Source organism: Lonchura striata, chromosome 2, assembly GCF_050655825.1.
Source record: "Lonchura striata isolate lonStrDom1 chromosome 2, ASM5065582v1, whole genome shotgun sequence".
Lineage (NCBI taxonomy): Eukaryota > Metazoa > Chordata > Aves > Passeriformes > Estrildidae > Lonchura > Lonchura striata.
The window spans coordinates 68,734,778-68,754,558 of record NC_140704.1 but is presented as its reverse complement, the minus strand read 5'-3'; the positions used below and the strand labels follow the sequence as shown (position 1 = coordinate 68,754,558).

The 19,781-nt window shown below is 41.9% G+C and overlaps 1 protein-coding gene across 3 annotated transcripts in view; it reads right to left on the bottom strand.

Moving 5' to 3' along the window:
- The window catches only part of LOC146768291 (uncharacterized), a 180,917-nt gene that overhangs the window by 119,112 nt on the left and 42,024 nt on the right, over positions 1 to 19,781 (bottom strand). The window contains exon 2 of one of the 3 annotated variants that reach the window (XR_014952728.1): positions 966 to 15,016. The exons of the other annotated variants lie outside the window; for them this stretch is intronic. The gene's annotated coding sequence lies outside the window, so the exon portion shown is untranslated. Of the gene's footprint in view, positions 1 to 965; positions 15,017 to 19,781 lie in introns of those variants that run through there. 3 annotated transcript variants of the gene reach the window in all.

Genomic DNA, 19,781 nt, shown 5'->3' with positions numbered 1-19,781 from the left:
ACTCTTTCTAGAAACATATCTGCTAACCTGAAGCATTTGTCCTCTCCAGTCCGAACAGGGCAAATAGGTTGACAGATTAACCCTCTAGAGGTGCCAGACTCAGATACATGTCCTGGACAAGATAAAACAGACTTTAGAGATGCCTCTCTCTCCAAAGTTAACTGTAGGAGTTTCCTGGAAAACTTTGGTTCGTGTACATTTATAAGAGCAGTAATATATGAATGACTGGCAGTGAAAGAGCAGAGGTTGGTGAGAGAAGTCCTGCCTTAAGTATCTTGTGGCAAGCATAAAGCACACACAGAGAGGCATGGCAAGTCTGGAGTGCTGATTGCTATAGAAACCATAGTACCATTTCTGTGTCTTTTCTCCTGTGTCTTAATTTTTATTTCACCTGTAAGTTTGGCATAAGTAAAAATCCGGACTAACAGTCCTTTCCTTTGTGGTTTGTTTTTTGGTTTTTTTTTTAATGGAACAAATTTTAAGGCCATTCTTTGATTACTTTACAATTTCTCCCCACACACACACCAGACGAAAAGCTTTCTACCCATGCCATTAATCTGCAGGTCCTTTAGTGAGGAGTTGATGTGCAGGTTTAACAAACTATTGAAGATCAGTGCTTGAAAAATGAGGACCATTATTATTCCATGCCTCGCAGATTATGAACTGATAGCTGTAGCCTCCATCCTTTGCTTGTGCTTCATAACTTGGAAATCTCTGCACATTCAGAGAAGCATTCAGTTAAAACGGAAATGGATTTCTCTGTCTAATTAGACTAAGTGCTCTCTCCTAGCCTTTGTCCTTGTCTTTCTGGGATCTCATTTACATTGCTATTTAAAAGGAGCCACATCTGTTACAATGAGCTGTCTGTCAACTAAACATCCCATATCAGACACAATTTTCTCTCACCTTTTACTTATACTTTTCAATAACAAGATGATAGATGCAGATTTTAGTCAGCAGTTTTTTTAAAACTGCTGAAAGGAAAGTGTGCCCTCCTCTCTGTTCTCTTCCAGCTCGCAATATGGTCCTGATTTAGAGACACCATGAACACTGAATTAAAAACCTGGATTAGTTTGGCCTCTAAGTTTGCTTTTATTTAGACAACTAAAATAAAAATCATCTTGGTCTTTGCATGTTTTAATTGAAAATACTCCTAATCGCTCAGTAGCAACAGACATATGCCTCACTGTAAATTTTACATTCACCCCTAGCAGCTGCAGCTGGTGTTGATTTAGTGTTACCCTGATAACCCTGCTGGGTGGTTTTTTACTTGATTTACATTCCCTGTGAAGGGTGGAGGTAACATTTCTGGAAGTGTGAAAACAAAGTGACCTTACAGCTAAACTCTCCTTTCTACAAGCAGCAAAGCAGTATTTTTTACCATCTGACCTTTAAAAGTGAAATTCCAAGGGTCATCCTGAGCAACTCTGCTGCAATAAGCTTTGTTTTAATCTACCATCCACAAGCATTCAGGGTCAGCTCTGAATGTTTGTTCATTACTTTGATTTTCCTCCACTGGTGGTTTTTTGCACATGCCCACGGCAAGGCAGAAACAGCCCAGGGGAAGGAGGGATCCCCTGCATGGCTGGCTGCCTGCAGGTGTGGGTCTGCCTTGGGGACACAGACACACACAGCACCAAGCTAAAGGCTGCTGTGCCACCTCCAAGCCACTCAACCATGTTTTGCAGCCCAGTGCTGGGCAGAGAATTAACCTGGGTCCTGCAGCCTCATCAAGGCTCAGCTCAGGGCAGCAATCACACCACTCAGGCAGGGGCTGCCACAAGGACTCAGCTGCAGTTTTCATGCTGGGTGTTCTCTCCACAGCAGCTCACTGCACTGCTTTTTGTAAAAGAGCTCTTTCTCATGGCTCTCTTGTGTATTTAAGCTGTGTATTCTTACTATTTGTTGGGCCTGGTTCATCAGTGGTCTGGTTTCACTAGGCCTTCAGAGACTCAGTCATGACACACATAATGATTAATTGTAACAATAAAATCCTTTATCTGAATTACCTGTGTATCATTTGTAATGGATAGCTGGTCACTTTACTCTGAAAGTTTAGTATTCTCCAAGGAAAAGAACAATTTACTTTTTTAAAAATCCATTCCCTCTAAGTGTGTCATCACACACTTGCTGCTCTCTCGTGTACAAATTCCTGTGGATCTGAAGCCTAAGTTTTAGTCTAATATTTCAGACTCGGTTGAAAAGCAGACATTGCCCTTCCTCCATAAGTTGTACATTGAAAGCCAAACTTAACATTTCAAGTGGAAACTGTGAGAAGAGTGAGCAGAAGCACAGCTCAGCCTTTACAAAGACCAAGGTGTGCCTCTGCCTGAGTGAAACAGCTGCAACAATAGGTGGGATCAACACGTTGCTAACTGCTTCTTGTCATTTTCCACCATCTCCCTTTCAGGCAACAAAACTCCATTGGCACCAACTGCTGCTAAACACCTAATGTTTTGAAAGATTTGGCCTTTTTGACTGCAGTAGGATTTAAATTAAATTTTGACACATCATCTTAGCATACCCCTTAATACCTCTAGCTCTGGTTTATACCACAAGAAGGGTATGATAGATGCAGCCCTTATCTGATCTGAGCCAGCCACAAGCAGGCAGTCTTTGAGGCATTTTATCTTACAATACAGATACATTCTCTTGGATTGTATTTTGTCTTTGCCAAGTTTAGTGTGAGGCACAGCATACAGCTAGAGGGAACAAAATCCATGTTTTTAAACCATGTTCTTTAATGAGCCTGCCCCAAATTAAAACAGCCTCTGTTATAATTTCAAAAACCTTCCCACTTCTCAGAGATACCCTCACTGCATATATCTCAGAAGCAAAGTTCATGCCAAAGGGCTTTTTATACTCTTTTTTTCTGGCTTAGCTGCCAAATGCTGCATTAACTCAGTAGCTGAAATGCTGACTCATCAGACCCTACTCGTCAGAAATGACTGTGTGCTCTCAAATAGAGATTGCTTTCTTTTCTGAGAGTTTGGATGCCTCTTCTGTGACAAGTTTCAAGCCTTATGACCTCAAAAGATATTTTATTCTTATTTGATTCTGAATTGACACTACAGATTTAGACCTTTTTTGCTACCCTTTCAAACCCTTTCATGTCTGGAGTGACATGATGTTATTATTACTATTATTATTACTATCGTTGTTGTTGATGTTTAATATTTTTATTGCTGAATTAAATTATTTGCTCTGGTGTTTTTATAAAGTTTTCTCATTTGAAAGCTGGATCACAGGTGCTGCTATCTATCCATTTTGTGAGGGATATTTGTTTCAAGGGACCCCAGCTCAGCAGGCACACATTCTTTAATTGAAACCAATTTACAGTGCCATCAGCTCCCTATATTTTCAGATTTCACTGAAATCACAGGATTTCAGCAGGAAGTTGGAAGTAAAGACACAATTAACAGAGGAACAGAAATAATGAGAGGAATGGCACAATGATGCCAAAATTGTAGGAAACAGTATTGTTTGGGTAGTTCAAGGCAAAATTAATTGCTGGGCAGAGACAGATTATGTGGTCCAAAGTGTGTCTAGTGGGGGACAAAATCACCTTGCTCAATAAATGTGAGAGACCTGAAAGTACTAATTTTCTTACATACATTTGGTAAATGCAGTTTAGAAAAAAAAATACCACTTTTTAACCTCAAAAATACCATCAATTTACAACCTGACTAATGAATCTTAAGGGTCTGAGTCTGGCAGAATCTTTTCAGGTTGCTTCTCTGATCAATGAATCCAGAATAAACAGTTTAGATTAAATTCACTGCTAGGAAGACAGTATATAGACCATAGAATATGATAAACTTCATAACATGAGAAAAAACAAAACCCCACATCTGATTCACACAAGTCTGGTGATGAAGAGATTCCAGCAAAATTTCATTTTGATACTTGGGTTTGGCCTGAATCTGTTCAGATACATCTCCTGTTGCTATTTACAATGTTATCAAGTGATAGTGGTTTTTAAAACATTGTAATTCCCCTTACACTGGTATTTTATGGGCTGAAGTCCCATGATCCCTCATGCAGCTGTCAAAACCTCCAACTTTCCCAGGACAACTGTTTCAGTTTATTTAAGTGCTGTCAGTGCCAAAATCTGGGGCATTCTGGAAATCTGATGGTAGCATAAAATAAACTGAAGCTGAGTGTCAGAAAAACATGGAACAGGGAATCTATTACTCACTGACTGAGTTAATAAAAGAATGAATTAATAATAAGAAACCTTCTTTGAAAATAACAAGCCACCACCAGAATTTTTAGTTTTACTGCAAAACTCAGTACAGAAAGGCTCCAAAAAGTAGGCACTTCACCCCAGAACTGAGGGTTGGCGTCGCACCACTGAGCAAACACAGCTTTTGCCACAGAACAGTCATGTCCTTTTATGGCTTAATAAACATGGCAGTCATCCAGTCATGTCCCATGCATGCCAAACCTTTACTTTCCCTACTCAGCCCTCCCCATCACAGACTTTTTTTCTCTGGTGAGACCCCACCTGCAGTGCTGCATCCAGCTCTGGGGTCCCCAGCACAGGAAGGACATGGATCTGTTGGAGCGAGTCCAGGTGACTGCACCAAATCATCAGAGTTGTGAAGCACCTCTCCTATGAGGAAAGCCTGAGAGAATTCAGGTTTTTCAGCCTGGACAAGAGATGGCTTCAGGGCAAACTAATTGTGGCTTTTCAGTACCTAGGGAGCCTACAGGAAAGATGGAGAGGGACTTTTTACGAGGGCAAGTAGTGACAGGACAAGGGAGAATGGATTCAAACTGCAAGTAGGTTTAGATGAGATACTGGGAAAAAATCCTTTTGTCAGGGTTGTGAGGCACTGGAAAAGGTTGCCCAGAGAAGTTGTGGATGCCCCATCCCTGAAAGTATTTAAGGCCAGCTGTCTAATGCCAGGATGGGGCTCTGAGCAATCTGGTCTAGTGCAAGCTGTCCCTGCCCCTGGAGGGGCCATTGCAACTGGATGATCTTTAAGGTCTTTTCCAACCCAGGGCATTCCACAATTCTATGAATCTACAGGGCCATTTGCACAACTCTGTGACTTCTACAGGGCCATTTGCAAGGATGGGAGATACTAAGATCTGACCCTAAAGGACCCAGGTATGACAAGCAAAAAATGAGCAGGTCTGAGAAAGATAAGAAGAGCAAAGACCAAGCTCATAACAAAAGTTTACAAAAGCCTTTTCTCCTTGTAGGTTTGCTTGGGACTTGCTTGAGAAGAACCTGGTCCACCCCAGTGGCAGAGGGGCACTTTGGAGGTCAGTGCTGGAAGGTAGTGAATGGATCAGCCAAGAGGCCACATATCATGAGGCTTTTTCCACTGCATCTTTTAGATTTGCTGGTCTGCTGGGCTGCACAGCTTTTCTGATACAAAATGTAGCATCCAAAGAAAGCACACTGATCAGTGTTAAGGTAAATGCAGGGTTACAGACTTAGTTTTCAAAGTTTCCTTTCAATTTATTGTAAAAAAATAAATTAAATTGGTGCTACCAAATTTAATGACAAGGTTATCCTGCTGAGTTTGGAGCCCAGAAAGCTATTGTCTCCCTGGTCTATGTATCCTAGACTGTGCTAATGTTTCCTATAATGCGGCTAATAACCAACCATCAGCAATAAATGCCTTGTCATCTCATTGTTGCACACAGCAATAGCTGGAGCAGTGATACTGACAAATGAACCTGTGTAATCACTTTAGATTTCTTTGTTACATTTCACAGTGTGAAGACTGCTTCTGCTCAGCACGTCACAGAAAAACAAACAAGAGCTATAGCTGTCTCTTCCATCAATCTCAGCTTATTTTTGTCAGTCCTCTGCCTGTAGAACCACAACCCGACCACTGCTTGACAATGAATGAGAGAACTGAGAGTTTGAGGAAGGGAAGATGGATGGTGGTCAGAGCGAGACAGATGGACCTCTGCACTCTCCCTTCTCCTTTGTAAACATTTTTTGCCTTGAAAGAGCAAGCAGGCAGGGGGAAACTGAACTTTTTTTACTACTTTCCAAGGCTGCTTCGTATGGAAAAAGAGAAAAGTGGGAAGGGGGGGACTCTCATTAAAATCCAGTCGAGTCTGCCATTTTCTCTTTTACCTTTTCAATCTTTTTATAGTTTCAAATCATTAACTATCAGCATGAAGCTCAAAGGTAGCAGTAGCCGTCTATGAAACAGTGACACATTTGACAATAATGCTTTTGAAGAGCTTGTCACATCCTCTTCCCAAATCAGTCTCATTAATGCTCAGACTGTCTTCTCTTTTCTCCCTGCTTCTTTTCTCCTGATTCTCTCTAATTAGCTTGTTTTTTTATGCTCCCTCGTTCCACAGTTTGAGCTTAAAAAAAAAAAAAAAAAAAAAGAAAAAATTTAAAAAAATAAAGGAGGTGGATGTCATTTCCATGAACCCCAAGGCCAAGTTAATCAGCAGAATTAATGACTCTATTACCCATTAGACTTGGGGCTATGGTGCTTATATGGCAGCACCCAGTGTTCTTCAATCCCACGCTTCTTCACTTTGCTCTCACAAATGTAAACTTTTGCTGCCTCCTGCAAGCACACTCCCTGATCCAGCCCACCCAGCACGCTCCCCTTTGTCACAGCAGCTGCCATGACCCCAGAGGCAGCCTGGGCACACGGCTGCTGCCCTCCATTACCTCTGCAACAGGGAAGCAAGAAAAACTTAACATCTGAAAAAAAGGAGATGGGGAAAAGTGAGATGGTATTACTTTTTCTTCTTCCTTTGTCACATTTATCTCCATGGCACCATGCCCAAGGTGTGTCAGTCCCACTCCATGCAGATGCTTTGGGCTCCTCACTTGGAGAAGTGGCTGTCAGATCTCAGTGCTTCAAACCCAGGGTGAGGCACGAGGCTCTGCAAAATAGGATGCCTGCAGGATTTATCTCCTCCAAAGTGCTTTACATCTTCACAACCTACCAATTGAATGGGCAAAATATCACTTTCCTTTTCATGGAACAGAAATGGGAGCAGAAAGACAGACTTCAGTGCCAGGAACAACCAAAGGGTTAGAACTATCATACTGAGATGTGAGCTCATGACGTCTGTGGCATTGGAGGATGACCATGAGGATGGATGGCAGGAAAGAGCTTGCACAGGCTGGGAGTCCCTCTGTAAAGCCAGTGGGTTCCCCAAAAGCCATTTTCAGGATTTATTTTGAGAATCCTGTCACAGCACAGAGGACCTGAGCTGCCCTTATCAGCTACCCTGCTAAAGGGTGCCACTCCTGGCTCTTCCATCACTGGGAGCAGACCAGAGGCACCCGAGACCCCTTGGCATAGGCAGCAGCATTGGTTTGAACTTGCATTTTTATAACAGCAGTGTGGCCCCGGTGTGCAGATGAGGCCAGGATCCAAACTGGGTCACCAGGACAGTTTGCTCTGTCTGCTGTTCCTCGCTTTTAGGAACACTTTCACCTGGGAGAAAGTAATGATATTGCTTGCATCACTGGAGAGAGGACATGCAAAGGCCCTGAGCTGACAGAGGGTTGCTCTTTTTGTGTCACTGAGTTTTGCATGAAAAATTTGGGTAATTTTTTTCTTTTGTTCATCCAATTGCCTGATCTACAGTTTTAACAACATTGTATTGATACATAGTCAAAATACTGACAAAATACCGCTCCCCATTACTCACCTACCTCTGCTCAAGAAACAGTGATCAAGAAAAGGACATGATAAGAAAGGGCTTTGCTCAGCTTGAAGAATGAGTAGGGCTTAAATTGTCTTTCTGAGATGATAACCTTATTTTCACTCTTGTAACCAAATTAAAGCATGATCCCTAGGAATTATTTGCACAACTGCTCTAGTCTGTAGCCATGCAGCCTTAAAAATCAGTGGCAGCTCTTCTTTGATCTTGCTAGGAGTGGACTGACTTCTGGCAGGCGTCTTGTGCTGAAGCAATGCAGCAGGGCATCATCCACTAGACTCAAATCTCCCAGAAGTCACAGCAGCCATCACAGAAATGTCTGCTTCTAGAAACACCTCATTCCTTTTAGCCTGGGTGATCCCTATACTTTAAAGGAAACAGAAAATTGAGCTTCCCCTCACACCATTTGCCCATTGTAGCCATTTTGTCAATAAAAACACAGCCTCTGCGCTGAGGTCAAAAGCCTCTCCCCACAGGAAAGTGCAGGATAACAAACCCAAGCCATATGAGGTACAAGCTGCTTGCATGGCAAGCATTTTCAACTACCAGAAATAGAAACAAAAGGCAAAAGGCAAATATTACATCTCAAAGCATCTGAGAGCATCTCAAAAAGACAGATACCCCTTCATACGTGCACCCCATTAGCTCACTACACAGATTTCACACAGACAAATCGTGATGTAGCACAGATGCAAACCAGGGGCAGAAAGACTGAAACCTCCTTCCTCCTTTGCTGCAGAGCACAGCATTTAACTGAAGGGGACAAAAATAGGACAAAGCCTCAAAGTGGCCATGTGTGATTCCCTGCTCCTCCAAGGAGCAAAAAGGCTGGGAGCACAACTTCTTCCAATTCTGCTGTCTGCCCTGGACAAGCTCAGCCTCTTGCCAGAGTTTTCATGTGATAGCTTCACCACAGCCACCCTGGTGACCATAATGACCACTCCTGGTTTCCAGCTCTGTCCCTGACCATTTCTCTGAGTACTCAGCAGTGCTGATTTGGGTGCCATGGCTCATCCCTGCACCACTTCCTCTTCCACTCAGGTGTGAAGGTTTACGCTGCAGCAGCTTGCATGCTTGCACCAGCTGCTTACACAAGTGCCATGGTGAGCATGCCACCTTCTTTCTGTGGGTTGTAGCCAGGTGGAGGGTGGACCCATCTCCCAAGTGCCAGCAATAGGAAAAGAGGAAATGGCCTCAAGTTGTTCCAGGAGAGGTTTAGATTGAATCTTAGGGGCAAAAAATTCTCAGAGCTGTCAAGCACTGGGACAGGATGCCCAGATAAATAATTGAGTCGCCATCCCTTGAAGATTTTAAAACCCATGTATTTGTGGCCTTGAGGGACATGGTTTAGTGAGGGATTTGGCAGTGTTAGATTAATGGTTGGACTCGATGGTCTCAGAAATGTTTTTCAACCTAAGCAACTCTATGAAAATTTTTCTTATATGAACTCCACAGTGCAGCAGAAAAAGTTGGCCTCAAATTTCCCTGTGAAACAGAGCGCAAAGTTACCTTGGTGGTCACCGAGGCAGAATAATAATCAGTGAAAACATTAGGATAAAATCCATGAGTAAAAACCGAGAAATAGCCTAGCCAGTGATTAGCATTAGCATGTATCCCACATGGAGCCATTATTTTGCCACCATATCTTTTCACGCGCTGTTGTTTCAGATTCACTGGACCAATATGACTGAGCAACTGCTCCCCACACCCAGAACTAAACTGACCTGAGAGAACATCTTTGATTTTTCCCTGGCCTTAAATGCCTGCTCAAAATTCAGTGCTTTTTTACATATAGCTTTAGTATATTCTTTTCCAAAGTGCTTTCAACAGTAAATATAGGAGGCCAGGGATAAATTTGGCCCAATGTGTTTAACCACATGCAATAGAGCTAAGGCACAGGAGATATCCTTAAGTTCCAACTAATCTGCCCCCCAAAATCCATAGTAATAATATTTTTATTTTAGCACTCATACCTGAAGGCCTCCAGGTACTTTAAAAAAATGTACAAGTAGTAAAAGCAATTTAGTCCCCAATACTTGTGTATTTTAATTCATGGGATATTATTATTCCTTTGCACACATATTGCCTTAGTCATCTACATTTTTATGCCCTTTCTTTTTACTGTACAATGGAATTCTTAACTATATTTATGGAACACTGTATTTTCCCTGTGCATCGTATTATTTATTCATAATCTCCCATTTCCTTTTAAGCTATTGATTGCAGTATATTTTTTTTTAATCAATAGTAAAGCTTAAGCTCCAGATTTTTACTTTTTAAACTAGAGACCACACAGGGCTAAGTAATGCTTAATTTACACAAAAGAGTGAAGACAGGATTTGGTCCAAGGATACATCACTCCAGGTACGAGGGAAACCATTAAGATTCACACTGCATCCAGCATCTCTGGCACACAAACAATGGGCAGACAAGTATCAGCCAACTCCACATTCATTGTGAGGAGTATTCACAGACATCTCATTTATGATCAAAATTCCTTGTAGCAGCAGGTTACCCAAGGTCTTGCCAGCGTGCTTCCGCATTTCTTAAAGCACTTTCCTGGAAACAAGGATGCTCTTTTCAAGTCCTTCCCAAGGCCACTGTCCCCTCCAACAGCACCAATACAGGTAGGTCTGCATGCAGCCATTCAATACAGCAGTGCTGTGGCACCAATTATTTGATTTGTAATCACCAGCATAGGATGTTTAAAAACATTACACTGCTCAGATTGGTGTTTTTCCACATCTTGTTCCCTTGAAGGGTTTTGCCAGAACAGAAAACTGAGTACAGTTAATCTGAATTAACTGCTAAAATGGATTAGTTGAAAATGCATTAAAACTCTGTGTATGTATTCTCCTTCAGAATTAACTTGGCCTTTATGAGACTTATCTTACTTTACTTTAATTCTGAACAAGGATATCTACACAGAGATTTAATGGAATTTAATCAGTTCACTAGCTTGGGTTTCTTTTCTTCCACATGCTTCTGTAGACTAACCTATGACTCAACATATCTGAGAAATGGCTGATGGAGGGTAAGAATTTATACAGCATTGCAGCCATTTTCCTGAGACATGGTGTCTGCTGCCTATTTTCACATACATGTATGCACTCAAAAAGTCTGACAAAGCATCTGAATGCCTGTTGGAAAGGATGGATAAATATAATTGCCTGGCAATTATAACCAGGATAAAAACAATCCCTCCTACTGGCTGGGCAATACCCTTACCTACACATAAATCCAAAAGTCAAGTGGACTGTTCCATCTCACCCCCAAAATGTATAGTTCATCCCACACCTGTAACCCTCCCCTGAAACATCAGGTGTCTGTGACCCCATTGGCCCAAGTCTTGTTCCAGCCCACCTTGAAGCCCTCTGATAAGGGGTCTCTGAGGGGCCAGACGCTCTCTTGGATCTTCCCCCCTCTTGGAACTTCCACCCTCTCCTAGAGCATCCTCTCTACCCCTTGTCTCTCCCCTCCCCCATCCCCTCAAGCTTTGCCACATGCTGTGTCTGGCAGCTCCAAGCAAGACCTTTCTCCATCCCTAATAAACCTTCAGAGATATCTCATCTCCATTCATCTAAGCCGTCCTGGAGCCCAGATTTCCCTACACATGCCCTTGCAGTTTTCAAATAAACTTGCTTCTGAAAACAGCCAGGATCCTCTTCATCAGAATCACACAAAGACATTCAGCAATGGCACTCAGGAAGTCAAGGTGGTTCTACCAGGGCTGACACAAGACCCTCCTCCACGTAAAACTGAGATGTCAGGATGCAAGGAGGCACCCCTACCATTTTTTGTTAATTGCCTCCTAAGGACCAAATCATGAAGAGACACAAACACTATTTCTTAGAGCAACTCCTATTCACCAAGCTGTTATTTCCAAGAGGACATGACACAGAGGTTTTTTATCTAGAAGCTATTCCAGCAAACAAAAAACAAATGTCCCCCTGGAGTTACAGGAGACCAGTTCATCCCACTTGGTTGTTTTTGGCAATGCGTAAATGAAGATCATTTAAGCTGTTCAAGAGGAACTACCATGTTCCTCTACTTTTCTGTTCCAAAAGGGAGGAAAAATGAGCTGTGAATGCAAAACCTTGCCATCTGCCTTACAGCTTTCTCTCTTTCCCCATATATTCGTACCAATATATCTAAGCCACCTTCTTCTTCATTCAGTATACTTCTCTTCAGAAGTCACATATTCCACTGTTCATCTCCTAAGGGCAGCCAGAATATCACATGAAAGGGAGTTGTCATTTCTTCACTATACTTATGGGTTTCATATCATAATTCAGAAAGTCCCAGACAAGCCTGTAACCTGTAGGATTTTTCAAGATCTTCTTGCATGCTGTCTTTTCTAAAGACATTTGAAAACAAATTCTAAATACCACCAGCCTTGGTACATATGAGAAAAATATTTTTTGTTGTTGGGTTTGAGATGGAGGAAGAGACACCAGTGAGAATGAGGAAGATGCTGCATTGGCTTAGAAACAAGTGAGGTGTAAGCTGTGTCACTGCCCTCTCACAACTTAGCCAATTAGACTGTATGAGGAAAGATGGAATTTTTACATTGTACCTGTCCAGCCACTGCTATCTAAAAAAAAATAAAATAAATAAATTGGTTTGTCATGAACACCTGGACACATCTCACCAGAGCTCTCTGTCAAACGTAGATAAGATTCATAAGCAGATGTGTTTGTTCCTGGTTTCAAGCTTGTTCCATGGCAGTGGATACATGTCTTTCCCTCCTCTGTCCCTCCATATAGAGTCAGGCAACAATTCCTCAATGTATTTATAGCACTGCTCTGTCTCTCTGCATCCATCCTTGCCTCTTTGGCTCTACCATCACCTTCAAGCTTGTCATCAAGCTCTGTACACTACAACTGCCATGGATTATCCTTTCTCTGACATATGTACAGAGAGCCAAAAAAACCTCCATTGCTCTGTTTTCAGGCCTTCCTTTTTTCTGTTCAAATAATCAAAGCATTTGTTACTTCCCTTCTTGAGGCCTACAGACTCACCTCTGCAAGGGATATTGATCCTTTGCAGTGGCATCACCCCTCTTTCTTCTAAGTTGTGATGTTGATCTTCAGTTTCGTGCACTTCATTTCCCACCAAATATCTCCTCCGTGCTGCCACTGACACCAGCCTTGCTGCTTGCTCTTGTGATGTTTTAATGTGCTATCTAATAAGAGTCTTTACACAAACACCCTCTCTACACTGTCCACCAGGTTTATCCACCAGTCATCCTCATTCTGCTCCTCTCTGAAGAGAAGTCCCACAAAACCAGCCCCTCAGCAATGGCTGGGGCAGCCACCAGCCAGATAAGGCAATCTGCAGCATTTTTATCAGAATTGCTATCAAAGCTTAGAATTCCTTCTCTCTTCATTGCCCTTTCTCCCTTCTCTTAGGCTACAAAAACGTGTACACACCTGTATAGCATCAAGCAAGCACTGCTACTCCCGAGTCCCAGTTGCCCCCACTGGAATGCAGACATTAAAATACAGCATCTTTGGGCACTCGAAACACCCTGAATGTTAAGATAGGCATTGCCTTCTCTAACACACACACACAACACACACACATATTAGATGTTCACATAGCAATAAGTGAGTGGCACTATTGAAGATACAGTTAGCAAATTGCCCTTTTTTTCTTATATCTTGTTGCAGTAGGAATATCTGTCACTCTCTTAGTGGTTTGCTGCTTGGAGGGTGATTTTAATTAAAATGTAAAATGTCAAACATTAGTAAGAAGGAGGATAACCCTGTGGGGAGTGAGGATGAATCAAATTTATTAGTCACTGAGCAGCAGGCTTGTAGCCCTTCACTTGGAGAAATCTTAAAGGCAGTTAATGTGAAATAAAGAATCATTCTAATCTCCCCCTATTCAAACTAACCTTCTGAAAAACACTATCACATGTTTCCACTAATTCCAGAAATTAAAGACAAATCTGCTGTAGAGATCAAAAAAGCCTCATTTTGTGTGTGTAGAAAACACAAAAAGTTAAGTCCCATTTATGAACTGTAAAGGAAAACGTCTCTCTTAGGGGCATTTCTCCCTGTCATAAAGAAATGGCTGTGTTAGCACTGTACATATTGTGCAATAGGATTGTTAGAGCCACTGGCATTTGGTAGCAAACATGAAAACCAACCCTTGGGACTATGTTTTAGGGAACTGTTTCCAAGAGCAGAATTTGCCAGTCCACAGTGCTCAGGAGCAAGGATGATTATAAAACCCTCAGGAGCAGAGAAGGTCAAGACTGCAGCACATGCAGGCTTCTCCTGTCCTCATATTGGCCTGATAGTCTCTGTAGTTCTGCTTTACACTGTTGCTGAATCCACTGGATGGTTCTATTGTACTGATCAGCCACAGAAAAAATAGTATCTCTGTCATTTTGCAACATGCCCTTTAAAAAGACATTTCCACTGTTTTTTTTTTTTTACTTTGCTAATATAAAGTTGTCAAACATTCTTATTTTATTTTTTTTTCAAGTTTCAAATTTAATAGAGTGAAAGGAAGAGTAGAAGAACATCCTGTCTATCCCAAAAATAGATTGCCTTGTGGCTTATTCCCCATAAAGGTAGCTGAGAAGCTTATGGGGACATTCAGAGCCCTTTGCCTAACAGAAAATGCATGTAGTGACAAAGTGAATACTGTCTTGCAAAAGAGGGGCTGTGGGTGGTGGACTCCAGGTAGATTTTGAGCTCTACAAATGGATGGTGGCATTTCCTCTGGGCACCTCTATGTGTGGCAGAAGTCACAGATTTTGGTTGGCAATCATGTCCCTCTGCTTATTTCCAGCCCTGCACACTGTTTAGCCACAGGGGAGGCTACAAGCAGTATTCTCTGGTCATTCATGGTCCACATACGGGCTGTGCCCTCCTTCACACTAGGGCTAAGCTTACTTTTGCAAAGGGGGAAATTCCCTTCCCAGAGAAGGCATCAGCTGCTAGAGAAGGAATCAAGGCAGCTGTCTGAACAGTGACATTAAATACAGGATAATTTTCATACCATCGTTTCACAGTGCAATGCTTTTATTTTTTTATATTTTTTTTAAACTTATGATGGGGTGTAAACTCTTGTGAACATTTTGAACAGCTTTTATCTAAGAGTCCTTCAAATTAAACTGTTTGATTCAGCTTGAAATCTAATTCTATATGGCAGAAAAGACAGGCAGCATTTGGGAGGTGGGGGGAGAAAAAAAAAGAATAGAGCAACAATATAGAGCTTACAAATTACAACCAAGTGGAGCTGTCAATAAGATCTTGCTCACCATATTGTCACAGAATTTTCCTTCTGTGTCACGTTGGTCATTACTGTAACACTACATGAGAAATCACTCCATCTGTTAAAAAAGAAAAGAAAAGCAGCTGCTATCCTCCTGCAAAGATAGAATTAACAAACACACAGTAACTGTACTCCTTCAAACTTTTGCAGCCACAATTTTAGTCCCATTTTATTTGTTCCACATAAGCCACCAAGCAATTCCACTGCATAGTAATACAGCCCTCAAAAAGTTCAGTAACCAACTTGAAAGGTGCTACCTATGGAAACTGCATGACTGTGACAGCTTTAGTTCTTCCTTGAATGTTTGGAGTGCTTTGGATTTTCTCTGGTGGCAAGGAAGGGGAGTTGAACATTTTGGGGAGGAGAGCAGTAATCCAGTGATAGCAGGAGATTAGGAGAAATCTTCACAGAGATTGAAGGTTATTTTGCTGACTTAGCTTAGCAGTTGAAACAGGCAAGTCCCATTACGCCCAACCACATAAAATAAAAGCATTTGAATGCATGAGGAGAGCCTGGATCAAGAGCAGCAGGCTACCAGCAGAGGCACTCAGGCTCAGGAGGAAGCCTGGGTTAGGATTTTATGGCTTGCCATTAACACTAAACAACACATGGAGCCCCCAGGAACAGGCTCCCTCAAGATCACAGCTAGGCTGTATATACCAATAAAAGGGATGGGTGCAACAGCACCTATGTGCCATAGTTTTCTGTTCCTTCATTATTCTAGAGGGTAGCCTGTAACCTCTGCAATTCAGGGAACATCGATCAAAGATCAGGGAAACCTCAAATCAAACACCTAACAGAGAGCAAATACTAACAGTCACATTCCTTCCCTGAAGGATGAGATCACTAAACAGGACTTAGCAGCAGCAAAACCAGACACAACAGCCAGTGCATTTGAATAGCTATTGAAGGATAAAGGCTGGTTTAGGTGTGATCAGGTAGGACTGTACTGGAGACAGCACATTCCAGGTAGATGGAGCCGCTTGTAGTCTCAAGCAAGCTGCAGCCTGCCTGGGGGACACCTTCTTCATATTTGTGTGTGCCTACTTGCCCTCCCCTCCCCTCAAGCTTGGCTCTGGATTTACACATCCCACCAATGTCTGCCTTCACACTGGCAGATCCCTGCACCAGCTTGAGCTGTGACCAGCCATAGTCAAGAGCCATGGAGCAACCAGAGGGTGTTCGAATGTGTCACCATGCTCATGTCACCCTTCTTACACTCTTCATCATGCAGCTGCTCTTGGCCATAAACAGGAATAGAAGCCTTCTCAGAGGGTGCCACTATACAAGGGTGACCTGTTTTTTGGCCTGGAAGGTTGCTTCAGCATACCTGTAGGCACATATATGCCAAAAGAGGAAACACAAGAGGCAAATGCAGCTCCAGCTGTTTGAACAGAAACACCCTGTACTCAAAGAGAGTTCACTCCAGGGACATTCCTGATCCATTTGCTATCCTGTAGGACTCTTCAGTTCACTAGGGAGTGATCTGCAGCTATTTTGTGGCAGAAGGAGTATGGCATTAGTCAGCATCATTCCAACAATCTGCAAGATGGTACGTTAATTTTGCAGAAACAATGAACTTTGTTATAAGCGCATAAGTTGCATCTCTGCATCTGGTCTGTTAATTCATCCAAAGGCTTCACCATTCTAATGGGCTCAATGGCTACTGTAGCTGGTAAGGCACCTCAAAAAAATTATTAAATGTATTCCATTAAATAGAGTGTTATTTACTTTGTAACAATACAAAAATCCAATTGAGATCAGTGTTCCATTTCCTAGCACAAGTGACAAAAATCTAGTTCCAAAGAATTATTATGGAGAAGGCAAGTAATGAGAGAAGGGAAATTAAGACACAGAGATTTGAAGTACTACTTCAGCAGGGTAGTAAAGCAAGAAATGAAATTACCTGTTTTAAACCCACTGACACATTTATAAACAGGACCTACATGTTAGTATCAATGTAAGATATTCAAATACTTGTACTGCTAATAAAAGTTACCTAAAATTTTTTAAAAAGTAGTGCCACACTAAGGATGATCAGAAATTTTTCAGAGATTGGATCAAATGTCATCAGAAGTAAGTATGATTTTTTCATTAAAACCCATTTGTTTCCAGAAGGTAAAAAAAAAAAAAAAATGAGCCAAACAAAGCAAAGCAAGAAAGAAAACCTGTCCTGCAAAAGTTTCCTCAAACTCTGTGGGAAATTTCTGCCCATGCATAGAGAAAGCCCTAAGTGACTAGAGCCCATTCTAAGATGATTCAAACCACAGACTGGCCCATGGTTTCCTTCATACTGGAGCACTCTGTCATGGCAGGCCAAGTCCTCCTCATTTTCCCTGCACACTTTTGCAAGTGAATACAGCTGGGCTGATGCAGAAGATCAGGTTTTCTCTCCCTGTTCTGAACAGGACTAGAAGAAATTTTATACAGGGACTTCCAGCCACAGGATTCACCTGAATGGCTCTGGAGCCTCCAAATCAGCAGAGCAGTCAGATCTCCTCCTGCCTACCTCTGCTACATACATGCAACAGAGCCACTGTCGTAGCATACACTGTGTATTTTAAACACAATAAAATATTCCATAAGGGCTGCCTGACTTTCCAGCCCTATTGTTTTTACCAGGGATAGGCCAAAGGGTTTGGATGCATGCAGGGATTTTAAATACCACAAAGTTTATTAGTACCACTTATGTGGCTTTGGTTCAAGCCAACCCATTCTGACAAAAAAGGAAACTTGTTTTTTTGAAGCAACACAACATGAAGGCATTCAATGCATCTGCCAGCTGCCGTCATGCAGTTTTTCAGTGTAAAGGGTCAGCAAAACCACTGCACCACACATGAATTCTTACATAGCAATATTTATTGTGCAAATGAAAAACTGTTTTACACATCATGCCCGACCAAGAGCTTGGCACCACAGCAAGAACTAGTCTCTATAGCAAACTGGATTTTATCGCAGGCTGAAAGACTCTTAAAGTCCTTGAATACAAAGAGCTTCATTTAGAAAGAAATTGCAGTGTGTAAATATAATCCACAATCAAGGCTCTCAGAGTCACAAAATAGCATGACTATATCTCTGATTACTAATTTAATCAGGCACCACAAGCACTTAAGTGAAGAACCCCAACCAGACAAAGGGAGCTCCTTACAGCTCTTTTTAGCAGGCTGTATTTTGCAATAGGCATGTGAGCACAGATCCCAGTTTGTAAGAGCTCCCAGGTCTGAGGGGCAACATTCACCAAAACAAAGTGAGATTGCAGTGAAGTGAATCACAAGAATCTGCACAGACCCAATCCTGCACTGCTTAACTACATATTCAGTGGTGTGAGCGAATATGAGTCTTGGCACCATCCACACTGACTCCCTGTTAGTCAAGATGCATAAGAAGTAAGAGCTAGCTCAAAAGGCTGAAAAAAGGCACTTATATTGGAAAGATCCATCATTATTTTTGCTACTGAAATCAATAAATGAATAAAGTCAAACTAAAACCAGATAGGTGTCGGCTGCTAATGTGTCATTGCAGACTAAGCAAAAGTCTTCAGTAACCTATACTCAGTAAAATCTGAAGAGAGCAAGATTTGGTAGGACTTTTCTGAACTGAGACTTCCCTACAAGTTCCAGAGGCATGAGGGTTACCACTGTCCAGCCCAGGGCAGCAGCACTTTCCACACAGCAGCTGTAAAGTCCTTCTGACCTCCTTCCCTCCAGGACCTCAAGCAGTGTCTGTGGGGAAAGTAGGATCTTATGTCTCTTTATTCTTTTTTAATTGCCAGAGAGCACACAGGTATCTCCATCTATATATTAGGTGTCTTAATCTGAGGTCTGTGGATCTCTGTACCAGAAAATAAAACAGTGTGAGTATGCACGTAGCCTTTGGATTTTAGTCTATTTCTCTTTCTCCCCCATCCACCTTGTTCTGTTTGCTGACAACATAACCCTTTGGAGTGACTCATCTACCACAAAGGCACCTTCTTTGTGGTGTTCTGCCAACCTCATGTGGATACCTCTGACATAAGTGGGCAGCCAAAAAGGATACAACCTTTACATCCCTATTGGTAAGTCCCATGACCAACCCACTGCTGCCTACAGACAAGAATTATGTCCACTAGCTTAATTTTCTGATAATATCTTAAAGTTATATTAAAATATCTATACAACATATACCTTCTCCTCTCCCACCTTCCTCCCCACTCAGCCCTAAGTAATCAATGGGTAAAAAAAATTCACAATGCCACACAACAGGAAATCTCTGCTTAGTTGGATGTATTAATAGCTCAACTCATTTTCTGATGTAATTGCTTTAATTGTTTCTGTCCCAACTGGTTTGCCAGGAGAAAAAGGAAGGTTAATTTAAATATTAAACACAGAAAATGTTGGGGTTTTTGTTACGGCTTTGCACGCAGATGTGAAGCAGAGTGCTAAATATCAGCACTCTGCCTAGTTGAAGACTGTTGTGTTAGCAGGAATCCTCACCTATTCGTACAAGCTAGCGTGTACCAGATGGCTCCATGGGAGTCAGGAGGCTTGAAATGGAGCAATCATTCAGTCTGCAGATGGAATATACAGTACGTTCCCAGTTAAGTAAGGGGCTCATTTATTCAGATAGATTCTGCATATATGGAGCGTGTCTCAGAGGATAAGCCAGTTTCAATCTCCAGATTTGTAGCAAATTTCTAAGATAGGTCCATCCTCCATATACTTCTGCTACTAGACTCCAAAAAAACTAAAGCCCCCTTACTTAAAATGTGAAATTTTGCTCAAGCTGTGCTGAAGTGTAACACTGAACACAAAATCTACAATTTTTTAAAAATCTTCTCAATCTAG